Source organism: Heloderma suspectum, chromosome 2 (genome assembly GCF_057233095.1).
Source record: "Heloderma suspectum isolate Gila_16-S chromosome 2, 16-S_ref, whole genome shotgun sequence".
Lineage (NCBI taxonomy): Eukaryota > Metazoa > Chordata > Lepidosauria > Squamata > Helodermatidae > Heloderma > Heloderma suspectum.
In genome coordinates, this window is record NC_139459.1 from 366,336,757 (window position 1) to 366,351,081 (window position 14,325).

At 45.2% G+C, this 14,325-nt stretch overlaps 1 protein-coding gene across 3 annotated transcripts in view; it reads right to left on the minus strand.

The window, feature by feature from the left end:
• The window catches only part of LOC146355888 (uncharacterized), a 74,634-nt gene that overhangs the window by 13,425 nt on the left and 46,884 nt on the right, over positions 1–14,325 (minus strand). Inside the window, exons 1-3 of one of the 3 annotated variants that reach the window (XM_084830642.1) lie at positions 6,060–6,111; positions 5,522–5,610; positions 5,232–5,378 (exon numbers count right to left, since the gene is read on the minus strand). The exons of 1 other annotated variant lie outside the window; for it this stretch is intronic. The gene's annotated coding sequence lies outside the window, so the exon portion shown is untranslated. Of the gene's footprint in view, positions 1–5,231; positions 5,379–5,521; positions 5,611–6,059; positions 6,112–14,325 lie in introns of those variants that run through there. One more of the 3 variants, XM_084830641.1, reaches the window with a different exon arrangement.

The following is a 14,325-nucleotide window of genomic DNA, read 5'->3' on the forward strand; positions in this document are numbered from 1 at the left end:
GCTTTCTCTGTCTTTGTAATGAATTGCGATGAATCATATGCTGCTACATCTTACTGCTCCTTATATTGCTTTTATTTAATTAGAATTGTTTTTTAACGTTGCTTTAATATTGTATTTTAAATGTGGTTTTAATATTTACATGTGAACCATTTTTTACGGGATGTTATTATATTTAGTGGTATATAGCTATCACTATCCATCCATCCATCAATCAATCAAATACATGGCGAAACCCTTCCCTTCCTTCTCTTCACAACAACCCAGTGAGGTAGATTAGGCTGAGAGATAGTGACTCATCCAGGGAGCTTCAGAGCTTAGTGAGGAACTGGACCCAGACCTGAGTCCAATGCTCCAGCCACTACACCAGCTCTGAAAATGAGCCCTATCTATAGAAAACTAGCACAGCAGAGAGCTGAAAGCTTTCTTCCTAAAGTGTTAGTTTTAGTGACATCTTAGATTTCTGCTTACAGGGAGTTATTTTTACAAGGGAGAATATTCCAAAAATGGTATCCTTGACGTGCTATACTACAGCTTACCTCCTTGTGGTTGTTATCCGCTCAAATGGTAAGTATTGGTTACCACCAGGGGGAAAATAACCCCCGTGTTGGTAAAACTGGTACTCTAGTTCTTGAAAACCACTCTCCTGTATACCAGTGCTGATCTTTATGTAGCCAGAATGGCACCAACCACATGAGAGATGGAGATATCAACAGGCTTGCTGGGGTGTGGGGTGGGGAGGGGGAGGCTGGAACCCTGAACAGGAGCACTGCAACACACTGCAACATTTTGCTGAAAGTTCCACTTGTATTGTTGAATGCACAGCACCTCCGCTGGGGAAAGGCTTTGCAAGACTAGGTCTCTGGCTAGTTTCTCCTTTATAAAGAATCCTAGACAAGAAAGACCTTTGATCTGATCCACTAAGGCAAGTGTGATATTCAGTCTTTATAACAAGCTTTGTAAACCGCCCAGAGAGCTTCCATTATGGGGCAGCATAAAAATGTAAGTAGTAATAACAACAACAGCAGCAGCAGCAATGGTAAGAAAGGAAATAAATAAATAAATAAATAAATTTCCGTTCAGATACCATCTGGCCCTGGATTTGCAGTTCGAAACTATTTCTCTCCCTTGCAGATCAAAGGTAGCCTTGTTGGTTTCTTTGGGGGGTGTGGGGAATCCAAGCAGGAATTAGAACAAAAACAAAAACTCAATATGGGTTTTGAGTTCCTTGCAAGAGGAAAAAGGTGGGATATAAATGCAATAAATAAATAAATAAAATGTTTAGTGAGTCTGAGACCAACTGAAATTCTGTTACCAATCAAGATTCACAATATGCTGTGCAAGGTTTCCGATATCACAGAATGCTTCCTCAGGCAAAATGTCTGAGGAATCTATGGTATGACCACACTTGGAATACTGCCAGTCTCTGCACCTAAAAAGGGATTTTTAGAGTTGGGAAAGTGTAGAAAAGGGCAACTAAGACCATCAAGTGGCTGGAGCAACTACCCAATGATGAAAGATTACAACATTTAGGAGTGTTTAGCTTGGAGAAAAGGAGAGTAAGGAGAGACATGATAGTGGTGTACAAAATGCCAGCAAGGTTATGCTCAAAATCCTACAAGCTAGGCTTCAGCAGTATGTGAACTGAGAACTACCGGAAGTACAAGCTGGGTTTCGAAGAGGCAGAGGAACTAGAGATCAAAGCGCCAACATTCGCTGGATCATGGAGAAAGCAAGAGAATTCCAGAAAAACGTCTATTTCTGCTTCATTGACTACGCTAAAGCCTTTGATTGTGTGGATCACAACAAACTGCGGCAAATTCTTCAAGAGATGGGAGTACCAAACCACCTTACCTGTCTCCTGAGAAACCTGTATGAGGGTCAAGAAGCAACAGTAAGAACCAGACATGGAACAACCGAGAGGTTCAAAATTGGGAAAGGAGTACGACAAGGCTGCATATTGTCGCCCTGCTTATTTAACTTATATGCAGAGTACATCATGAGAAACACCGGGTTGGATGAATGACAGGTCGGAATTAAGATTGCCGGGAGAATTATCAACAACCTCAGATACGCAGATGATACCACCCTAATGGCAGAAAGCGAAGAGGATCTCAAGAGCCTCTTGTTGAGGGTGAAAGAGGAGAGTGCAAAAGCTGGTTTGAAACTCAACATTAAAAAAACGAAGATCATGGCATCTGGCCCCATCACTTCCTGGCATACAGAAGGGGAAGAAATGGAAGCAATGACAGATTTTATTTTCTTGGGCTCCAAGATCACCGCAGACAGTGACTGTAGCCATGAAATTAAAAGACGCTTGCTCCTTGGGAGGAAAGCTATGGCAAACCTAGACAGCATAGTAAGAAGCAGAGACATCACCTTGCCGACAAAGGTCCGTCTAATCAAAGCTATGGTTTTCCCAGTAGCAACGTATGGCTGTGAGAGCTGGACTATAAGGAAGGCTGAGCGCCAAAGAATCGATGCTTTCAAACTGTGGTGCTGGAGAAGACTCTTTATTTTATTTATTTATTATTAAATTTATTAATCGCCCATCTGGCTGGTCACCCAGCCACTCTGGGCGATGTACAACATACAATAAAAACAGTTTAAAACAATAAAATTCTACAAGAAAAACATTTTCTAAAATACCCTAACCCACCCCAAATGCCTGCCTGAACAACAACGTTTTTAATGCACGACGGAAGCTCATTAAAGAGGGGGCATGACGGAGTTCCCTAGGGAGGGAGTTCCACAGAGTGGGGGCCACCACAGAAAAGGCCCTCTCCCTCGTCCCCACCAGTCTAGCTGTCCTGGCGGATGGGACAGAGAGAAGGCCATCCGAGGCTGATCTTGTTAAGCGGCCTATCTGGTGCTGCTGGAGGCGCTCCTTAAGATAGGCTGTTTACAACTCTTACAAGTCCCTTGGACTGCAAGGAAGTCAAATCAGTCAATCCTAAAGGAAATCAACCCTGAGTGCTCCTTGGAAGGACAGATACTGAAGATGAAGCTCAAATATTTTGGCCACCTAATGCGAAGAGAAAAGTCACTGGAAAATACCCTGATGCTGGGAAAGATTGAAGGCAAAAGGAGAAGGGGACGGCAGAGGATGAGATGGCTAGTGTCAGGAGCACCCTAGCTGCCTCTTGCAGTCCCCTCCAATAGCCAACTCAGGACACAGACGATGAGGATTCTTTCCAAGGCTTTATTCCTTTATGACTCTATCAGATACTAATCACTAGCGACTAAGCTAGGAACAGCACTGGGGAAAGATAGCAGAGTAGCTTAAGCTCCAGGTAAGGCAGTTGGTCCCCGTTTGAAGGGGAACCACGGGAAGACTCTGAACTTATGGGCTATGGAGAGATCCTCCCTCTTTCCCTTGGGTCCTCGGGACGCGACTGTTGTTTGAGCGCCAAACAAGCAGTACGCCTTTCGGCGCCCTCCACCTGTCATCGCTCCCTGCATCTGCACCGAGCATCCAGCAAGCCCCCCTCCAGCGCTCTCTCACTGCCAGGATCACTATCTATCCCAGGAATGCTGGCAGGAGGAATCTCTGCCAGCTGCTGTGCTTGTGAGAGATGAGTGAGCTCCTCTCCCACGGATTGCTGTTTCTCCTCAGAATCAGAACTGCGCTGGGGCTCTATGGGCTCAGTTTCCACCCTGACAGCTAGACAGCATCACCGATGCAATGAATATGAACTTGAGCACACTCCGGGAGAGAGCGGAGGACAGGAAGGCCTGGCGTGCTATGGTCCATGGGGTCACGAAGAGTCGGACACGACTTAACGACTGAACAACAACATGGAGAAAGTGGCTAGGAAGACATTTTTCTCCCTCTCATTAATACTAGAACCCGGGGTCATCCCATGAAGCTGATTGGTTGGAAATTCTGGAAAGAGAAAATAAAGTACTTCTTCACACAGAGCATAAACTATTGAATTTGCTACCACAAGTTGTAGTGATGGTCATTGATTTAGATGGCTTTAAAAGGGGGTTAGACACATTCCTGGAGAAGGCTATTAATGGCTACTAGTCCTGATGGCTCTGTGCTACCTCCTGTATCAAAGGCAGTATGCCTATGTGCACCAGTTGTTGGGGAACATGGGCGGGAGGGTGCTGCTCCACTCACGTCCTACTTGCGAGTTTCTTGTGGGCAGCTGGTTGAGCAATGTGTGAACAGAATGCTGGACTAGATGGACATTTGGTTTGATCTACCATGGCTCTTCTTATGTTCTTATATTAAATAAAGCATTTTCAAAAAATGAAAGAGGGTGAAAAAGATGTGACACATCATTCTCTTTATACATCTTTTTCACTCTTTAAAAAAATGGCTTAGCATTTGTTTAACATCCTGCATGACGAAGAGGTCTGCGAAACTCAAATGCTCACACTACAGGTTGTGAATCTGGGTTAGTTTTAATAAAGGATGTTGTTTTTGTTAAAAAAAAAAATCCTGATTGCATCTTTAAAATTAATCCATATATGTTTATTGAACTTTCCCCTTTTTGCAGAACTCAATTAACAGCTATATAATCCGACAGAGAAAACAAACAAAACATAAAGGGAGTGAGGCAGTTACAGTAAAAGGAATAATTAAGCTTGAGGTGAAATGAGGTGTATGTCTGTACCAGGGATGGGCAGCTTCAGGAGGCCAGGGGCCTTTTTCAAACCTGGACCACCCCCACTCCTGGTGAGCCGCACCTCCCTCCCCTGTGGCCCTGAAAAAAAAGTTAAAATATTATTATTATTTTAAAATGGCATCTGGAGCAGCTCCAGACACTTTTCTTTTCCAAATTAAACACACACATACAATTTGGGGGCCCCACATGTGGCCCACCTCTGTAGTGTTGTGGATAAGAGTATGAGCCTTGGACGGGGGAGACCCAGGACCAAATCCCCACTCATCCATGAACATTGAGCCAGTCACTGTCTCTCATCTTAGCCTACCACACAGGGCTGTTATAAAGATGCTGCCATGAGTTCTTTAAAAGAGAGATGGGTTAAAAAAAACAAAAAAAAACCCAATACACCAGCTTTCTGAACGACATAAAACCCTTGCTTAGGAAGGATGCTATTCCCCCCACTTATTTTTAATTAGCGACACCTTTTCTTCAGAAAGAACTGTATCTTCTTACCTGAATCTCAATTTGTGGGGTATGCCCTGAGGCACGCAATAAAACGTTAAGCTCTGCAAAAACATTTTCTTTGCTTTCCTGCAAGCAATGAAACAAGCTAACCTGTTCGTCTTTCTTGGCCACAGGGAGACAAGAGAGTCCCACAGCTCAGCGGTAGATGTGCACATTGTAGCAGGACACAGCAGCATGCAGGCAGAGGCACCTCACCTGCCAAGTTCCAACGAACCAACAAGGCCACCTGCCTTTCATCTGCAGGGAAAGAGAATCAGTCTGAGACTGCGAATCCACAGCACCGTGGAATCTGGATCGCAATTTTAGAGCTGAACAAACAGTTGAAGAGAGGGAGCTCGGCCCAGAGGCAGAGCACCTATTTCGCATGCAGAAGGACCCACCAGTGGTGCCGTAAGGACAGGCCTTCGGGCGGAAGTCCAGGAGAATCAGCAGGAGGGACCCCAAACGCAGCACACCTGGCTTGCCGCATCTTGGAGTAAGTGAAATAACAACCCTTACGATCTGAAGTGGGAGGGGGCGTAAGACCATTAAGGCCAGGTAGGGAGGCACAGAACACAAAGGTCCAGAGGCTAAAATTATTTGAACTGAACCACTGGGTCCCATATCCAATCACTGGCATCTCCAGTTTAAAAAAGAACCAGGTAGCAGTTGGTGGGGGAAAAGATTTCCCTCTGTTTGAGACCCTGGAGGGCCAACTGCTAGTCAAAACAGACAATACTGGGCCAATAGACACGTACTGTGACCTGGTATAATGCAGATTCCTACGCCCCTGACGCCAGGCTCTGCATGAACCAGCTAAGCAGCCATTCTCCCCAGTCTCCTGCCCCTGATGAGGGGGTCACGGTCTCACCCTCTGTCCTTCCACCCTACAACCTCTTGCTTTTCCCTCCCCAAGCATCCAATGATTCCTCCATTCACCGTTGCCTCCCCTTGCACCAGCCTCCAACGCCGCTTTGCACCAAGGAAATTCACAGAGAGATTTCGCTTTCCGGATGGGTGGGACAATAAGGCACGCTGTAAGGTTCTTTTCTTCTCTCTCCTTTCTCTTCCTATCTCTCTATGGTAGTGACATTTTTCCTTTCCCCTTCCTCTCTAGGAACCCGATCTCGACTGTTCAGTTAACCATTCGTGGACCAAATCTCAGATTTGTGGCATCTGCATTGGTTTCACTCCCGTTAAAATAGGTTTTATTGACGTATTTTATCTTGTCTAATTGTGTGTGTGTTTTAACTTTGTTGTTGTTTTATTGTAGCATATTGGTGTTGGTGGCCTTGAGCAACATTAGCGGGAAAGAAACGCTTAATAGAAATAAATAAATAACTCGCAGAGATCATGAATGTGGCTTGCTTAAGGGAAAAATCACCATATGACCACAAAAGACACATTTCAGCCAAAGATAAACGCTTTAGGGTGCAATCCTATGCATGTTTGGAAAAGAAAAAGTCCTACACCTCCCAGCATGCCACCGTCAGCATGGCTGGCTGGAGGAATGCTGGGAGTTGTAGGACTTTTTTCTGTCTAAAGACGCACAGGATTGTGCCCTAAAGGATGCATAGGATTGTGCCCTAAGTCTCCTTTACTTCACTGAAATTGACTTGCATTTATCTGCTTTGTTGTTCAGTCGTTCAGTCGTGTCCGACTCTTCGTGACCCCATGGACCATAGCACGCCAGGCCTTCCTGTCCTGCGCTCTCTCCTGGAGCGTGCTCAAGTTCATATTCATTGCATCCGTGATGCTATCTAGCCATCTCATCCTCTGCCGTCCCCTTCTCCTTTGGCCTTCAGTCTTTCCCAGCATCAGGGTCTTTTCCAGGGAGTTTTCTCTTCGCATTAGGTGGCCAAAATATTGGAGCTTCAGCTTCATTATCTGTCCTTCCAATGAGCACTCAGGGTTGATTTCCTTTAGGATGGACTGATTTGACCTCCTTGCAGTCCAGGGGACTCGTAAGAGTCTTCTCCAGCACCACAGTTCGAAAGCATCAATTCTTCGGCGCTCAGCCTTCCTTATAGTCCAGCTCTCACAGCCATACATTACTACTGGGAAAACCATAGCTTTGATTAGACGGACCTTTGTCGGCAAGGTGATGTCTCTGCTTCTTACTATGCTGTCTAGGTTGGCCATAGCTTTCCTCCCAAGGAGCAAGCGTCTTTTAATGTCATGGCTACAGTCACCGTCTGTGGTGATCTTGGAGCCCAAGAAAGTAAAATCTGTCACTGCTTCCATTTCTTCCCCTTCTATATGCCAGGAAGTGATGGGGCCAGATGACATGATCTTCGTTTTTTTAATGTTGAGTTTCATACCAGCTTTTGCACTCTCCTCTTTCACCCTCAACAAGAGGCTCTTGAGATCCTCTTCGCTTTCTGCCATTAGGGTGGTATCGTCTGCATATCGGAGGTTGTTGATAATTCTCCCAGCAATCTTAATTCCGACCTCTGATTCATCCAACCCGGCATTTCTCATGATGTACTCTGCATATAAGTTAAATAAGCAGGGCGACAATATGCAGCCTTGTCGTACTCCTTTCCCAATTTTGAACCAATCGGTTGTTCCATGTCTGGTTCTTACTGTTGCTTCTTGACCCTCATACAGGTTTCTCAGGAGACAGGTAAGGTGGTCTGGTACTCCCATCACTTTAAGAATTTGCCACAGTTTGTTGTGATCCACACAATCAAAGGCTTTAGCGTAGTCAATGAAGCAGAAATAGACGTTTTTCTGGAATTCTCTTGCTTTCTCCATGATGCAGCGAATGTTGGCGATTTGATCTCTAGTTCCTCTGCCTCTTCTAAACCCAGCTTGTACTTCCGGTAGTTCTCGGTTCGCATACTGCTGAAGCCTAGCTTGTAGGATTTTGAGCATCACCTTGCTGGCATGTGAAATGAGCGCAATGGTGCGGTAGTTTGAACACTCTTTGGCGTTGCCCTTCTTTGGAATTGGAATGTAAACTGACCTTTTCCAGTCTTGTGGCCACTGTTGAGTGTTCCAGATTTGTTGGCATATTGAATGCAGCACTTTAACAGCATCATCTTTTAGGATTTTAAATAGCTCGGCTGGAATACTGTCATCTCCGCTAGCTTTGTTGTTACTAATGCTTCCTAAGGCCCACTTGACTTCACTCTCGAGGATGTCGGGCTCAAGTTCAGTGACCGCACTATCATGGCTATCAGGGACATTCAGATCTTTCCTGTATAGTTCTTCTGTGTATTCTTGCCACCTCTTCTTAATCTCATCTGCTTCTGTTAGGTCCCTGCCTTCTTTGTCCTTTATCATGCCCGTCTTTGCACAAAACGTTCCCTTGAGATCTCCGATTTTCTTGAAGAGATCTCTAGTCTTTCCCATTCTGTTGTTTTCCTCGATTTCTTTGCATTGTTCATTTAAGAAGGCCTTCTTGTCTCTCCTTGCTATTCTCTGGAACTCTGCATTCAGTTGGGTATATCTTCCCCTTTCTCCCTTGCTTTTCGCTTCCCTTCTTTCGTGAGCTACTTGTAAAGCCTCATCAGACAGCCACTTTGCTTTCTTGCATTTCTTTTTCTTTGGGATGGATTTCGTTGCTGCCTCCTGAACAATGTTACGGACCTCCATCCATAGTTCCTCAGGCACTCTGTCTATCAGGTCTAATCCCTGAAATCTATTCCTCACCTCCACTGTATATTCATCAGGGATATGATTTAGGTCATACCTGAACGGTTTAGTGGTTTTCCCGACGTTCTTCAATTTAAGCCGAAATTTTGCAAGAAGCAGCTCATGATCTGAGCCACAGTCAGCTCCAGGTCTTGTTTTTACTGACTGTATGGAGCTTCTCCATCTTTGGCTGCAAAGGACATAATCAATCTGATTTCAATATTGACCATCTGGTGACGTCCATGTGTAGAGTCGCCTCTTGTGCTGTTGGAAAAGAGTGTTTGCTATGATCAGCATGTTCTCTTGGCAAAACTCTATTAGCTTTTGTCCTGCTTCATTTTGTACACCAAGGCCATGCCTGCCTGTTATCCCGGTGATTTCTTGACTTCCTACTTTAGCATTCCAATCCCCTATGATGAAGAGGACATCTTTTTTGGGTGTTAGTTCTAGAAGGTGTTGTAGGTCTTCATAGAACCGATCAACCTCAGCTTCTTCGGCATCAGTGGTTGGGGCATAGACTTGAATTACTGTGATATTGAATGGTTTGCCTTGGATTCGTACTGAGATCATTCTATCATTTTTAAGATTGTACCCCAGTACTGCTTTTCCCACCCTTTTGTTGACTATGAGTGCTACTCCATTTCTTCTAAGGGATTCTTGCCCACAATAGTAGATATGATGGTCACCTGAATTAAATTCGCCCATGCCTGTCCATTTTAGTTCGCTGATTCCCAAGATGTCGATGTTCAATCTTGCCATCTCATGTTTGACCACCTCCAGCTTACCTTGATTCATTGATCTGACATTCCAGGTTCCTAAACAATATTGTTCTTTACAGCATCGGATTTTCTTTTCACCACCAGACACATCCACAGCTGAGTGTCCTTTCGGGTTTGGCCCAGCCGCTTCACTCTTTCTGGCGCTACTTGGAAATACCCTCTGCTCTTCCCCAGTAGCATATTGGACACCTTCCAACCTGAGGGGCTCATCTTCCGGCGTCATCTCTTTTAGCCTTGTGATACGTTCCATGGGGTTTTCTTGGCAAGAATACTGGAGTGGGTTGCCATTTCCTTCTCCAGTGGACCACATTTTGTCAGAACTCTCTGCCATGACCTGTCCGTCTTGGGTGGCCCTGCACGGCATAGCTTATGGCTTCACTAAGTTACGCAAGCCCCTTCGCCACAACAAGGCAGTGATCCATGAAGGGGATTTATCTGCTTAGCTGTCATCAAAAAGTGCCGGACTCCAGATGGATTTTTTCCCCTAAATATGATTCCTACACTCACTGTCTGCTCTAAAACTTTGGGAGGCCCTTGGGGGCCGGTGGGTGGGCAGATCTCCCTGCTCAGGTGTGAGCCTCCACAGGTACCTGACAATGCTAACTCTTGATTTTACTGTTGCTGTCCCCTGAAGATGGATCCAGACATAGATAGAATAAGAACATGAGAAGAGCCCTGCTGCATCAGACCAAGGGTCCATCTAGTCCAGCAGTCTGTTCACCCAGTGGCCAACCAGCTGCCCACGAGAAAGCCACAAGCAGGACATGAGTGCAACAGCACCCTCCCACCCATGTTCCCCAGCAACTGGCACACTTACGCATACTGCCTCTGATACTGGAAGGAGCATATAGCCATCAGAACTTAGTAGCATTGATAGCCTTGATGGTTAATGTCTGTCAAAGCTGGTGACACAGAGGAGGTAGGAGGACTGCGTGTCCTACATACAGGGAGGGTTTCTGATTGTTTGTTTGTTTATTTGTTTATTACTTAAATTTATATACCACTTTCTAGAGGTATCAATATACCCCGGAGAAGATGCTGATGCTAGGGAAAGTGGAAGGCAAAAGGAAGAGGGGCCAACCAAGGACAGGATGGATGGATGATATTCTGGAGGTGACGGTCTCGACCTTGGGGGAGCTGGGGGTGGCGACGGCCGACAGGAAGCTCTGGCGTGGGCTGGTCCACGGAGTCACGAGAGTCGGAATCGACTGAGCAAATAAACAACAACAAGAGGTATCAAAGCAACGAACATAAAATGTAATGCCATCAAAGCAGTAATACAAGAGGGATGGCGGAGAATCGGCCAGTGGACGATGGTGACTCTGATTTCGGTGGGGCCCAGCGTCCATTCTGGGTTTCAGTCACAACCACCTAAAGCTCTAAAGGAGCCATCCAAAGTGCTGAACCCTACCCACAAAATAGGTTCAGCACCTTGGATAGCCCCTTTTGAGTTCTGGCTGAAACCCAGAATGGATTCACAGCCCCACCGAAATCGGAGCCACCCACCTCTACTGATCTCAGCCATCTTTGTCAGAAGCAGCAAGTTCCTGAATCCAGGGTCCCTCAGACTTTTTAGTCCCATGCCACGACTCGCAAAATCAGAAGAAATTCGACAAAATGTGTTCCACTTTTGAGAAATGCAATTTTTGAAAGGTGCACCATTTTATTTTATTTGCAAAGAGAACACCCAGAACTGGCTATTACATTTAAACGCTCACAGAGATAGACCAAAAATGACATTTTCTTCATTTCATTTGCAAGGGTGTTGTTTCTTGTTTGCCAGTGTTATACTGCAGTGCCACTGCAGCACTGTAGAAACACAGCATGAGGAAACTGGGTGCACAGAGTAGTCAGAGGCCCTTCTCGCTTGTCTGCCGCCCAAGGTGATTAGGTTGGTGAGGACAAGGCAGAGGGCCTCTTCAGAAGCGGTTCTGAACTTCCAGAATGAGTTCCCATCGGGAATTCATCAGACCCCTTTCCCCAAGTCTTCAGGAAACCTTCATAACAGCATGAGAAGAGCCCTGCTAGATCAGACCAAAGGTCCATCTCATCCAGCATTCTGTTCCCACAGTGGCCAACCAGCTGCCCACAGGAAACCCACAAGCAGGACATGAGGGCAATAACACCCTCCCACCCATGTTCCTCAGCGACTGAGGTACATTCATTCATTCATTACATTTATACCCCACCTTTCTTCTATTGTGGAACTCAAGGTGGCTACATGTGGTTCCCAGGTGGTGTCCCCTCCAAGCACTGACCAGGCCCAGACCTGCTTAGCTTCAGCAAGATGGCTGTCGCAAGGTACATAAGCCTATGGCCTCTGATGCTGGAGGTAGCTTACAGCCATCAGGACTAGTTGTTGTTCAGTCGTTCAGTCGTGTCCTACTCTTCATGACCCCATGGACCAGAGCACGCCAGGCCTTCCTGTCCTGCGCCCTCTCCCGGAGCGTGCTCAAGTCCATATTCATTGCATCGGTGATGCTATCTAGCCATCTCATCCTCTGCCGTCCCCTTCTCCTTTTGCCTTCAGTCTTTCCCAGCATCAGGGTCTTTTCCAGAGAGTTTTCTCTTCGCATTAGGTGGCCAAAATATTGGAGCTTCAGCTTCAGTATCTGTCCTTCCAAGGAGCACTCAGGGTTAGTAGCCATTGACAATTAGAATTTGTCTAACCCCCTTTTAAAGCCACCCCTTTTAAAGCCTTTTAAAGCCATAAAGGACAACATGGAGCATCTTTGCTGGTCCCAGGCACTCCATCCTCCCCATCTGGATGCACCCACAGTGTGAGCGCATAGAGGATAAGTGGTAAGCAAGCACCATTTGTGACATTGCACAACATTATGACTGATCACGGGGCACGTCAGATAAGGCATTAGCCTTAGCTTCCCATTTCTTGGCTTTGTGGAGTTTGGACCAACGTGAGATAGCCTTAGCTTTTGGTCTTTTAAACCGGCAGGGTTTTTTTTTTATGATTGAATTATAGGATTTCAGGGCAGTAGACAAATGTGATACGTTCCATCTCCGGGAGAGAGCGCAGGACAGGAAGGCCTGGCGTGCTATGGTCCATGGGGTCACGAAGAGTCGGACACGACTGTACGACTGAACAACAACAAGACAAATGTATCACAGTAAAAATACAACAATAAAACAGATAAAATTATTAAAAGAACATAAAAAAATTACAGGTGAAAATACCTGGGTAAATAAGAACATTTTAGCCTAGTGCCAAAAATATTGCAGTCTCCTTTTCAGGGAGGGCATTCTGGAACAGGGGTGCCATGGCTGAGAAAGCCCTCTTTCTTTTGTTCGTTCGTTCTTTTTCCAGGGGGGTACCTGAGTTGGTCTGTTGCAGCCGACTATCTTGGAGGCAGCCGACTATCCAATGCAGGGCAGGCAGAGCGCGGAGGGGATCTTCTCCTCCGTGCTCTGGCCGTCCTGCATTTGCAGCTAGACAGACGATTTTGGCTGTCTAACTGGGGTGCCTCAGAGCAGGGAAGGCCGGACAGCACATAGGAAGCGTCATACCAGTGTTTCCATGGTCCCTTGCCCTCCCCACCCCCAGGAACGCTCCTTTTCTGGTCACTCCATGCTGCTCTTCCAAGCGCGGAGCCGGAGAAGAGCTGTGCCTCCTACAAGGCAGCAGGGGTGGGGGCGGGGAGTCAGATAAACCAAAAAACCCTACCTAGACACTGTCTAGCGGCAATAGGATTGCGCCCTAACAACATTATTCTGGCATAAGCTTTCTTTTAATTCGGTTTGGTTTTTCTTTTTTGTTAATTAGCGTACCTCTAATAAAGGAGGCACCTGAAGAAGGACTTCAGACAAAAATCTCAAAGCAGTGGAAAAATGTGCTCCTTCAGGAATTTTTAAATCATTTATAAAGCACATAAATGCAGAAGACAGTTTTGAAGATAATGAACGCTGAATACAAGAGCTTTGTCTGAATACAAGACTGGAGATGAAGAAAAACCCAATTACAATGTGAATTATTTAACTTCTCCATGTTGTAAGACTATATATATATATATATATATATGAAGAATGCTTTGGTTAATTGCAAACATGTATTCAATATGTATTTTTTTCTCTTCTTAACTCTTAAAAAACAACTAAAATATTTATTAGGGATTTGCTACTAGGAACACTTAACTGAGAAAATGTACCCTGCCCCACATTTGGGGTGTCTATGGAATGGAAGTTATTACTGATTACATACTAATATAAGAGGAAAAAATAAACCACCTTTTAAATTTCTTTGTTGGCTTAGCTTTAACATATTAATACAGCTCCTTGGCTGGTATTCATTTATACAGTGCATCCTCTACTCTCCAACATAAAATATTAACTAAATTGTGACTGAACCATACAACATCCATTTCTATGTTTTCTCCCCTGTGTGAGTTAATAGATGAGAAATGAGACTTCTCTTCTGACTGAAGCTCTTTCCACATTCCAAGCATTTATATGGCTTCTTCTCTTTGTGCATTCTTCAATGTTTAGTGGGGCTTGTACTCTGACTGAAGTTTTTCTATACTCCCAAGCATTTATGTGGCATCTCCCCTTGTGACTTCTTTGATGAGAAGTTCTATATTGTAATTTCAGTTAAAGTTTGGTTCCAAAAGGTTTGGAACGTAGCCATTGCTGAGAAGCTAACACACCAACATAGGCTTCTAAACGAACAAATTAGTCCAGATGCATTTTATATGATTTGGCACCCATTTATTTCTTTCACAAATGCATCAGAGAACAGGTATACAACACCTGCCATTTATGCACAAATCTGGAAAATG